General features: G+C 38.8%; 1 long non-coding RNA gene across 1 annotated transcript; it reads left to right on the forward strand.

Annotated features, from left to right (window-relative positions):
• On the forward strand, nt 1–294 carry LOC108166353 (uncharacterized). Its single transcript, XR_001776671.1, has 2 exons — nt 1–47; nt 156–294. It is a non-coding gene; the product is annotated as an uncharacterized LOC108166353 (long non-coding RNA).
• The last annotated feature ends 8,798 nt before the right edge of the window (nt 295–9,092 follow it).

Consider the following 9,092-nt stretch of genomic DNA (forward strand, 5'->3'; position numbering starts at 1 on the left):
TCCAGGGCCTGATGTAACAGTGGATGAGCAACTGGTTCCATTTAGAGGTAATCTGTTTTCATATTTGTAATAAAAGTGATTTTCACTATTGATTTMTTTGACTGTTTTCTGTGACACTGATACTAATCACTGATGCTAATGTCTTTTGTCCAAAGGTCGTTGTCCTTTCCGGCAGTATATGCCCAGCAAGCCAGCAAAATATGGGATCAAGTCATGGGTGGCTTGCGATGCCAAATCAAGCTATGCTTGGAAAATGCAAGTCTACACTGGGAAGTCAACCAGTGGATGCCCAGAGAAGAACCAGGGGATGCGAGTTGTGCTTGATGTGACAGAGGGGTCACAATGTGACATGTGACAATTTCTTCACCTCTTATGAACTCGGACAGCAGCTCCTGAAGAGGAAGATCACCATGGTTGGTACAGTTYGAAAGAACAAGCCTGAGCTCCCACCTGCACTGCTTGCGTCAAAGGAGMSAGAGGTCTTCTCCTCAAAGTTTGCCTTCACGCCCACCACCACTCTAGTTTCCTACCTCCCAAAGAAAAACAAGAATGTAGTTCTTCTGAGCACACTGCACAAAGACGGCRACATTAGTGATCGTGAGGACAGGAAGCCAATCATCATCCTGGAATACAACCGCAACAAARGAGGTGTGGACAACCTAGABAAGGTGATTGGAACATATAGCTGCAGAAGAATGACCGCCCGCTGGCCCCTGGTCATCTTCCACAACATCATTGATGTGTCCTCCTACAATGCCTTTGTGATTTGGAGAGACATCAACCCAACCTGGATGTCTCGTAAGCACAACAAGAGGAGGGTGTTCCTGGAGCAGCTAGGAAAGGCACTTGTAACTCCACTCATTGAAAGAAGGAAGCATGTCCCCCGCACAGAAGCCTCAGCAGCAGTTGTGAAATCTATTCAGAGTGCAGCAGCTCCTGATAAACCTGAGGATCCATCTACCACAGCCACTTCCCCAGCTAAGCCAAGTAAGAGGAAGAGATGTCAGTTCTGCCCTCAAAAGAAGGACTGTAAAACACATACTGTGTGCTGCAGGTGTAAGAAATATATCTGCAAAGGCTGTGCACTTGCATACTGCCCTACATGTGCTAATTAATTGAATGGGTTATGTTATTTTTCATATTTTTSTATTGTACATTCTCTTAAATTGTTCACTGGAGAAAAGTAAAAGAAAATGAGTCACTGAGATGAATAAAAATGCATTCAAAACTCCTTTTTGCACATTTTTTTATTTTCTTAAAATGTGTTTTTCAAGTTTGTTTTTTCTAACAGCAGTAAAATAAAAGAAAAAGTTGCAACTGAGAGTGACATTAGCCTCAAAACTAGCCATTGACTGACACATTTCGAGATATGCTTGGTTTCAACCTCCATATGTTTAACAGTACATGTTTTACATTGGCATCTTTTTGGGATCGTGTTGTAATTTCACACACAAATGCCGAGGTAACACAAGAGGCAGAATAATTTAAAGAATATTTCCAAGACCTTTGATGGCTGTCAAGAAAAGAACCTTAGAGGCAGCTTTGAGCTTTGAGTTTTTGTGACCTGCCCCAGCACAGTATGACGTAATACCTTCAGATGTTTTAAGCCCAGAAAGGCTTTGGAGTGTGTATCACAATGTCTGATCTGTAACTCCTAATTCCAAAATAATGTGAAGAAAATCCTGAGACACTATAGCAAGATCAAATTGGTCGTGTTTTTTCCACAAAATTGTGAGTCAAACCTAATTTTCATTTCAACAATTTTGCAGTAGAAACGGATCAAAAAGTACTCTGATTGGAAACATTAATTTCTCGACTTTGGACAAACCTGCCTGTGGCAATTTCTTTACTGACATGAAAATCTGAAAAAGAATCAATCAGAGCGTATTTACAAAAAGCTTGTGCAGCCAAAAGTCGCCAACCAGAGAATTCCCCGGCCCGCTCTCCAATGCTGCTGAGCTTATTTAGCTAAACTTAGGTGTTCGAGTGGAGGCGCTCTGCTGACAGGAGGGTGACTGATTTCTTCTGAGTGATGCACTGGATGTTGAGAGGAAGGAAGAATGTGGGACATGAGGGATGAGAGACTTGCGGAGATTACAGCGGAGGAAGAGCAGGAGGTGAAACGAGGAAGTTTGCACACACCATCTGTGCATCAAAGGTGCGGCTCCGCCGGCTTGCATTAACAATACTCGACTGTGTTGTGATTGCTTCTGCTCTCTTGAATTTAGATGGTCTCATTTCCGCTCTCTGGCGAAGTAAACTTTAACATTGTTTTATATATTTCAGCTTTAATCTAACAGTATCTGCACATGAGTGAGCAAATTATCTTTGTTGTTTGTTTTTTTTTTAAATATATGCAACTCAAAAAAAAAAAAAAGTAAAGAAAAAGGTTGGCTTTTTTTGGACAAACTCTGCTACACTCAGTGAAAAGAGCTTTCTCTTTCTGTCAATAACAATGCCCTATGGTGACCTCTGTGCTTCCCGCATCCCAGAATAAAACTTAAATGATTTAAAATGTATTGTTCAAACTCCATCCATTCTTTATCTGACACGCTTGCAGGAATGTGAGGGGGGCCGGTGTCTATCTCTAGCAGGTCTATTGGTCAATTTGACCATTTAAAATAGTTCTCTTCTTGAAAAATTGACACACTTTCAAAATTCAATTCATAAAACATTTTGAAAAGCATGCGTTATTTATTCTCCTTTCACTCCTTTGTGTCGGTCTATCAGCTGAAATCCCAATAAAACACTGAAATGTCTGGTCGCAATGTTACAATTTCAGAAACACGCAAGGATGTGAATAATTTTGCAAAGTACCGCATGGGTCTCAGAGGGGCCAGTTGGCTCATTGCTGGCTGATTGCTCTGTGCACCTGTTGCTAATCACTTCTTTCTGAAAGACTTTGTCTACTCCGGGCTCTTTGCCATGAACCACGCGTGTGTTACATGGCAGGCTGCCTATCGCACTTCATCTAAAGTTACACATTTGTGGATTGAGTTAATTGTCTTCTGAACACCAGAGGCACAAAGAGGATCTTGGGAGTTTGCCGCTCGGTTTCTGGGCTGGAGCTTCAGAGCTTGTTTATCTTCCGGCTGCGCTCATGGAATAAATCTATTGAGTCCAGCTTCTGTTTAAATTCTGGTTGTTATATCTGACAAACACTTCCTCTGTAGTCCAACAGTTACATCACATAAAGGAGGTGATGAAATATCACAACCTGACCGACTGGAACGCATAACGGCATCTCAGCCCCCGTCCTCTGCAATTTCCAAGCTGCAGTCTTCAAATGAAATCTATAAAAGCTTCAGTGGTTCCAGGTGAAGTCTGCTTTATTGGGAACATTCGACTGGGCCAAGCTTCACTTGGATTACTCCTCTGTAAATAACAAACATAAATCCCCGTGGCTGCGATTCAACCAGACACATCCGCATGTCTGAGTAACAAACAGATGGCTATTAGAAAGGAAAAGCCCCGAGTGACTCATCTTAATCCTTTCTCACATATCTTTTCTAGCAGTTTGTGGACCTTTAGCTATTCCCCTCACCCCCAGCACCTTTGCTCTAAAACCGGCCCATCAGCAGTGCTCTCTGGTGCATAATTAGTGCCATTAGTTCGAGTCGCCGGCACACTCTTAGACACTATGGTCAGACAGGAGCAGCGCTCTGTTTCTCTCCCTCTCTATCTCTTTATCCCACCAACTGTTTCACGCTCGCAGGCCTCGTAGCCATCACATTTGTTGGAGTAATGGACCTGGCAAATTACAGCAGATCGGCCCTCAGCAGGCTCAGCCTGGCAGCCACCAGGGAGCACGGAGCAGACGTGCTGATTCTACTGAACAAGAGCTCCCGATTGGACAAACAGAACCGCCCCGGGAGCGTTAGCTGTCGGATGAAGCGAACTGAAATGCCTTGTGTCCAAAGAAAACGTTAGATAATCCTCGGATTGGTAGTCCAGTCACAAAACCGTGCATCTTCTGCAGAACTGAGCACAGTAGCGTCTCAGACGACAAGCTCAGTTTTTGGCTTGAATGCATAGATTACTTTAATAAGTTTTGTCATCTCTGCCATTGCAGCGGCTCCCTCACTGTGCTTAAACTTGAAACAAAATGGCCTGTGAGCACTGAGAAAGACACGCGCCCACTCCTCTAACATGCCCTCCCACACACGCAGATGGTCTGAGGGATGCTGCAGCAATTAAGCCGATCCATTTAAAGTCTCCGACTGTAACAAGCTGAAGGAAGCCTGCTGCAGGAGCTCACTGTTCTCTGAGGCATGAACAATTCCTCGCGCTCTCTTGAGACTCCCGAGGGCTTTCTGTGTGACCGAGCCTTTTCTTAATTACACGTGAGAGCGGAAAACAGCTGCTTTGCCGCCGCAGCTGTGTCTCCATTAGTCAACCCTGCGGAGGGCTGAGTGAAAAGCAAACCAGGTGATATGGAAAACACTTTTTTGCGCGTTCCTCCTCCTATTATCAGACTTCTCCAGCTAATTCAATTCAATTCAGTTTATTTATATAATCCCAATTCACAATAAATGTTGTCTCAAGGCACTTTGCAAAAAATCCTTTCATTTACACGTGTATTCCAGTTGATCCTATCAAACAGTGCAGTAAGCTCAGTGTGCTATTATAAATTAGTTTAAAAAGTTTCTATAAGGAAACATAGCACAGAGTCTCTGATTTGCAGCATTCACTCCTCTGATGCCAGACACCTGCCCTGTCTCTAAGTTCATAAATATGTAAATATGTACATTACTGTGTAAAAAAAAATATCATAATGTTTTGAACTTTTACAGATTTTGTCACATTACAACCACAATTCTTATTTGATACATAAACTAGCGCATCTTTGTGAAGTGGAACAAAAAGGAAATATAGTTTGTTTTGTTTAATTACATATATGCCACTTGTATTAGTCTATTGATATTTTGTAGAACCATCATGTTCTAACTACCAGCTCTGTACAAAATAGCTCAAATTGAGTTAAATGGCATAAAAGACATTTCTCATTAAGATTTGGTTTTACACCAACTCATTTCTAACACCTGATATAAACCATGTATCTATGACTGTTAGGGTCATTGTCTTCCTGGATTGTGAACATTTGCCCCAGTGTTGATTCTTCTGCAGCCTCTAATAGGTTTAATACAAAACACAATTCACTCTTTTCAGATTTTTATTTTTTATTTTTATCTTTAAAACTAAATTAGATGTTATGTTTCCTTTATAATTACTCTGAACATCCCCCCAGTAAAGCATCTTCAGTTTGGTTTTATAGACAGTCAAAGTATAAAAGAGTTCAAGGAACATCAAAACTTAATTATTGTTGCATTATATTTTTAGTGAAACATAACTTTGGAACAACATCAGCAAGACCCTACATTAATTACTGTATATTAACAAGATAAACTATTTCTATTTTAAAAGCTGAAAATCTTAATGTATCTAAGAGTTTAGAACGTTGTGCATTGAATCCTGACACTGCATCTGAATCTGCACCAGAAACTACACTATTGCCAAATTAAAACCAAGAATGCAATAAGGTTGTACGATTTACATAAACCAGCAGAGCAAATATTTTTAAACAAACATCATATTTCTTCCTGTGGTGTATTGGCACTGCTGTGGATCATAAATATTTATCAAGGCTCAGAAAGGTTAAATGTGTGGGAGTGATATGATCTGGCAGCTAAGATGCTGCTGAAGCATAACATTTTGGATTTGTAAAATGCAAAACTTTCAGAAAACACCAGACTGCTGAATCTTAAAAAGAAAAAAATGACAAAAAATACAAAATGAATAGTTTATTTCAAATATGTGTCACTGAAGGGAACATAGACTAAATGATAACAGCATTGTTTTTTTTTTCTTTGGTGTTTTTTTATTTTGCCAGTGCGAAAAATTGTATTTTTTTATCAGGAAACATGGTGGCGCAGTTGATGGCACTTTTAACTTGCAGGGTGAAGATCCGTCCAGCATTGCATTCTGGGATCTTTCTGCATGGAGTTTAAATGTTCTTTCTGTGCATGTGTGGGTTCTTCCTCCAGCTTCATCCCACATAAAAACACATGACAATGTCAAGACCTTGTAAAACATGAAATTTGTCTCTATCATCAAAACATAGTTTGGTCTAAATACGGCATCATCGTCTTTCTGCCACTTGGGGGCAGTGTCACCAATACAGTAAAGATGGTTTGTTTCTTAAAAGCTTTGAGTAGCTTTTAAATGGAGTTTAACAGGCAAAAGTCATAATTCACTATTTCCTGGAAGATTTAAATTACCAACCATAATAAAATTTACATGTTATATGTACCACACGTGCTTTGACATTTTTGTTACTTTTCACCCAAGTGGGATGTTGCAGTTGTATGAAATGCAAAAAAAAAAAACAACAAGAAAAACAAAACAAAAAAAAAATACATTAATTTTAGACCCCATTAAATAGGAGTGGCCTTCTGCAGTTGCCCTACTAGATGGTTTTCTGCAACACATCCCAACAAAGTTCGGCTGTAAAAGTAAATCCAGGACATCCTTTTAAAAGAAATTCATCATCTTTATGAATTTCTTTCCAGAAAAATTGAAGGTAAAATAAATAAATGAGTAAATGGGCTGAATGAATGAATGAATAAATAAGCTCAGTTGACTGAAGCAAAGCGGAAAACTGTCCTGTGTCATACACATCAAAAATTGACTGAAAACAATAGATTTGACGTCCTTCGTACTATAGAGGAAGAGAATCACTTCTGCATGTTGTTACAATGCTCTGCATAACTTGCTTTGTTGTGAAACGATATGAGTTCCCTTATATATTTTGTTGTTTTTGTGTTTCGGATGATTAATCATATTTTAATATTAATCAAATACAACAGGAGTCAAGAAATTTTGTTTTTAAATTAAGGTTTAATTCATTGGGGAAAAACTATTCAAACCAACCTAGCTCTGTGTGAAAATATATTCCCCTCTGTTTTGTTAAATCATAAAGTAACTTACGACAGTGTCGTTAGAAAAACCCTGACCTGATTACTGCCTGATCTGTGCAATAAAAGAAACAGGATTGCAAACACATGATGCGATATGTTTGCTGTGTTTCATTGTGGATTAAAATCTGGCTTAGGAAATTACAAATCGTTTGCAAAACACTAATTGCAGACTCTGTGTATCTTTACTTTTAGATCAGAGTTAATTTTAGATCAACCTATCAGTTTGCTATCACTAAAAAAAAAAAGAAGCCGCAACTGAAATGAAACTGAACTTGTGGTTCAGTTTCTTCAGATCAACCTATCAGTTTGCTATTGCTAAAAAAAAAAAGAAAGAAAAAAAAAAGCCGCCACTGAAATGAAACTGAACTTGTGGTTCAGTTTCTTTAACACTGATGTGCTTTGGTGAAAAACTGTGCTTACTCCTTTATTAGAGTTTAAAAAAGACTTATAATAATATTAACTTGGACTTCTAGTTGCAGCTGTCTCATAATAAAGGGCATAAACAGTTTTACATCAGTACGTGTGCTGCAGTTTTCTGTGCCTGCAGGAACCTGATTGGCAAACATAAGAGAAACAGCAGTCTTTGTTGATCCAGTGAAAATGTGGTTTGTAGAAGACACACCTGATAATACAGTAAATATGTTCGACCTATTTGACATTAACGTGCCTTAACACATTTCATAACTGCCTTCTTCCTTTTCTTTTCTTATGTGTGTTTTGTTGTATGTGTATGTAATAAACTTAAAATCCTTTTAGAAACCATGTCCTGGTCTACTTTTCTTGTCTCTTTCCTGCACCACCTTTTATCTTATTTTACATTAAACACCGAAAGAAATGTTTGCTAGCATGTACAACAATCCAATTCACAATGAAAGTGTGTATTCAGTTTTTTTTATTTGTTTAATTTAATTAAAAACAACACAACTATGTACAACAGATGAAAATATATAAGTCAACGGAATGAAAAGCAGTAAAAAAAAATAAAATCTCATAAAGTCTGCCCCTATTATCCCAAGAATACATTCAAACAGTAAGGATTTACAAAAAATAAAAACTAAATAGTTACAGTTGTGTGTAGTTCAACACTTAAAAGTATAAAAATTATATTAAAAATAAATTCTCTAATATCTGAAAGTGTTTCAACAAACAAGCTTCTAAAACTTCATCTATTTAACATTTGTTGACGAAATTGTATATTTCATCTAAAAAAACACGACAGACCGAGCAGCCATGCAGTCTGACAGAACCTGACGGTGGTGCAGACAAAATTCTGGAGATATCTTATCCCAACAGCAAACGGATTTCCTTTCAAATGCTCACAAGTTTGTTATTTGAAGACGTCTTACCACTTATACGGATTTCACAATGACTTTTTCATTATTAATGCTTCACGTGAAGAGCGGTCTGTTGTTGTAAGGAGACCTGAACCCACTGTACTGACAGCCCAGAGGGAGAGCAGAGGCGTTTCAGTGGCCTCGCTGTGCAGGAGCTCTGGGGAATACAGATTAACGACCGCTGCATAACAACTCTCCACATGCTGTTGATTAAGTGGATTATCAAGATCTGCAAAGAGAATGAGACCAGAATTTCTCCTCTCACTTTTTAAGTTTCTGAAATTGAACATGCTCGGGTTACCAAATGATAAAGATGGTGGAGGTTATGAGAAATGTTCAGATATTTGGTTTGAAAACGTTTATGGGCTGCGCGGTGGAGCAGTGGTTAGCACCGTAGCCTTGCAGTACCATGCAAGATTTCTCCTTTATTTACAGAAATAATTTACAGCATATAGTACATAGTGGCACAAAGTCCCCCCCTTTCCCAAATGTGGCATCGGTTTACAATCTATCGGTAAATCACAAACAGTTGTTGTGGAAGATTACACATAGCATTACATGGAACAGTCACATTCTGTTGAATAGAGATTGGACTGACCACCTGTGGATTTATGTCTGCAGCGTTACCATTTGGCTGTGGGGTGAAAACAGGATGAGAAAATAACAAAACATTTTCTGATACTCCAGACATGTCCAGTCATTCTCTCTGTAAAGACATTTTACAGAAAATGTCTTTACAGACATTTTCTGTAATGTCTGTAAAGACATTACAGACATGTAA

The sequence above is a fragment of the Poecilia reticulata genome, linkage group LG6, assembly GCF_000633615.1.
Source record: "Poecilia reticulata strain Guanapo linkage group LG6, Guppy_female_1.0+MT, whole genome shotgun sequence".
NCBI classification, from domain to species: Eukaryota; Metazoa; Chordata; class Actinopteri; order Cyprinodontiformes; family Poeciliidae; genus Poecilia; species Poecilia reticulata.